This window comes from Miscanthus floridulus, chromosome 16 (genome assembly GCF_019320115.1).
Source record: "Miscanthus floridulus cultivar M001 chromosome 16, ASM1932011v1, whole genome shotgun sequence".
NCBI classification, from domain to species: domain Eukaryota; kingdom Viridiplantae; phylum Streptophyta; class Magnoliopsida; order Poales; family Poaceae; genus Miscanthus; species Miscanthus floridulus.
Genome location: NC_089595.1, coordinates 63,308,105 through 63,311,038, shown reverse-complemented (window position 1 = coordinate 63,311,038; position 2,934 = coordinate 63,308,105). Strand labels below are relative to the sequence as shown.

The 2,934-nt window shown below is 36.5% G+C and overlaps 1 non-coding gene across 1 annotated transcript; it reads left to right on the top strand.

Annotated features, from left to right (window-relative positions):
• Positions 1 to 2,601: 2,601 nt before the first annotated feature.
• On the top strand, positions 2,602 to 2,710 carry LOC136514577 (small nucleolar RNA R71). Its single transcript, XR_010773732.1, has one exon. It is a non-coding gene; the product is annotated as a small nucleolar RNA R71 (small nucleolar RNA).
• Positions 2,711 to 2,934: the final 224 nt, after the last annotated feature.

Sequence of the window (2,934 nt, the reverse complement as noted above, 5' to 3'; positions counted from 1 at the left end):
ATGGATACTTTCTTTTTCTCACTCTCTCTTTTTATTTGAACACTAGAGCTTTTTGCTCTTTATTCCCTCTCACTTTTTTCTGTAGCCCATGCCTCTCTTTTTGATGTAAGATAGCTAGAGAGGTAACTTTGATTCTCATAGAACAATAATGTATTAGAAGCATATGTGGTTGCGTATCCCTAGTGTAGGAATAGTATAAGTATGTGGGTGTACATGATCTTGATCAAAAAGCATGACAAGTTTATCTACTTACATCAACAAGGCTTGAAAAAGCTCAAAACAAACAAACAGCTTTTATAGTGGCTTTATCATGTATGAATGAATATGTATCTAGCTTTGGTAGGAATTTATCACCATTGAGGAACTTCTAGCAAGAGAGTTTTAGTACTTTTGCAAAACAAAATTCCAGATTCTTTTAACCATCCCTCAGATAGGTTCAAAGATTTACTCTAATCAAGGCTACAACATTTCTCACCAAAACTTATACTTGGTTCTAGCATTCGCAACCCACAGAAGCATTCAACTTAAGATGAACTCTAAGTTATCATGCTCAAAACTTAAGAAGTATAAGGTTGTATGACAAGCTTTTGCAAAGTATCACAGAAGCAACTTTTCATCATCTCCAAACAAATTATTATCATTTTATTAGAGCAAAGTTTCTTTTAAAATAAATTTCAAGGCACTCCTCTCTACATTCTATGATCATGAATATTGACATGTAAAATAAACATGAATGTAAAGAGAGGGTTTAAGATTTTCATACTTGAGCGGGGAGAGATGTCTCCCTGAAGCTTGCCTTTTGCATAGGTTGGAATGTCTTCCTGACGACTCTTTTGATTCTCTTTTTTATTGACTAACTAATACTACTAGAATGCATAAATGACTAAATGTCTAAACCTATTACTACTAGATAACTTATTCAGTATGACTACTACTGAATATTATATTATTATTTTTTATTTTGTTATTATATATATTATTTTTTATATTGTTCTAAATGCAAATCCTATCCTAACATGCATTGCTAGTACAGGACTTTATTTATTAACATAGAGTAGCTTAATGCAACTAACTAATCATGCAATGCAAAGCAAATTTATTCGAAATTTAAATATGAGATGCAACTAATGAAATTGGATAAATATGCAAGGGAATAGAAGACTTACCTTTTTGACAAACTCAAGGTTATTCTTCCTTGAGCGGAGGTGTTTCCTCTTGTTCCAACTCAGAGGCCTTGTCAGGATCAGGGGATGACGAATTTGAGGACAAATCTTTCTTTTTACTGCCACCTCTTTCTATTCTTCTTATTGACAGGCTTCTCGGATCTTCAGTCGGCTTTGGTTTCTTCATCTTGATTCTCTTCGGATGCTTCTTCTTTTCTTATTTCTCATCAAAGAGGGGTTGTCCAGAGGCAAAAGTAAATATTTATTTTCTTCCGGCAAAGTGGAATTGGATTTGCCTAGAAGCCACATATATGCAAGCATTTGCAGTATTAAGGAAAGGTCGACCAAGGATTAAAGGTTTATCCTCGTCGTTGCCCATGTCTAAGATCATAAAATCTATTGGAACATAAGCACTCCTAACTTTAACTAATAAATCCTTGGCTACTCCCTCGAGATAACGGGTGGATTTCTTGGCTAATTGTAAGTAAACTGAGGTTGAAGCTAGGGGAGTGTAAAATAATCTATCATAAGTTTTCTTAGACATGATGTTAATTTAGACCCTAGATGACAAATGGCATTATGAAAAGTATGGGGTCCTATGGAATAGGTAATGACGGGGTTCCTAGGATCACCTTTCTTAATAGGAAATCCCCAACCATTTTCAAAAAGTCATACCTTGCCAGTAACAAGGTTGGCTGTCTCCATGGTTCCTTCAGGTTTGCTAGGAATTCTATCTTTTTCATAGGATGGGATAGCAGCAGCAATTTGAGCTAATTGGGTTTCTATCATTTTATAGAAACTAAGTTGATTCTTTAAAGTAGAAGAAAACTCATCCAATTTAGGATTTATATTTTCCAATATCTTGTCATGAGCATGTAGCTTTTTATTAATGCTATCAGTCATTCTACTCTGACATAAACAAGATCTTTAAGGAAAGCATAACTATTATTACCTTGGTTATTCATACATTGAGAAGAGTAATAACTGTTACCTCCTTGGTTGTTGGAGCGTTGATTCCATCCATGATGTTGTGTTGGATGAAACCCATTGTCAGTGCTGACGAAGTTAAGATCCTCCTAGGTCTCGGGACTAGAAATTTTCCGAATGTCCAACATCTCCATAGACTTTGCAAGTCATGTGAAAATCCATAGATTTAGTGTATCTTGGGCACTCACCTTCTCATAATGTTCTACTCAGCTTTGCGAGCAGATCCATCTTAGGCTGCAAGCATGCCAATTTCTTTAACTGAATGCATACATCGTTTACGGGGTTGGAGTCGATCGTCACTCCATCCTTGGTTGGAAACCATCTTCTAGATTAGTGTTTTGGCATCTACAACACTTAGCGAAAAGAATGCTCCACCACCAGCAGAATCTAAATGGTCCTATCCAATGGCACTAGTCCGTGGTAGAAGTTCTGGATCAAAAGCTAGTCTTCCATGCCACAGTGTGGGCATACAGAGATGTACTCTTGCATTCGTTCCCAAGCTACAAGAATCGACTCATCTGCTAGTTGTTGAAAACTAGAGATCTTATTGCGAAGAGCATTAGTCTTCCCCAAAGGGAAAAACTTAACTAGGAAAGCGTTGGAACACTTGTTCCATGTGTCTATAGTGTTGCGGTTAGAGTAAAACCATTGCTTAGCCTTTCCTAACTAAAGAGAAGGGGAAAGGCGAAGACGTATAGCCTCTTAGTTCACTCCCTTAATGGTGAATGTGCTACAAATCTCCAAAAAATATTGGAGGTGAGCATTTGAATCCTCGTGGGCTTTC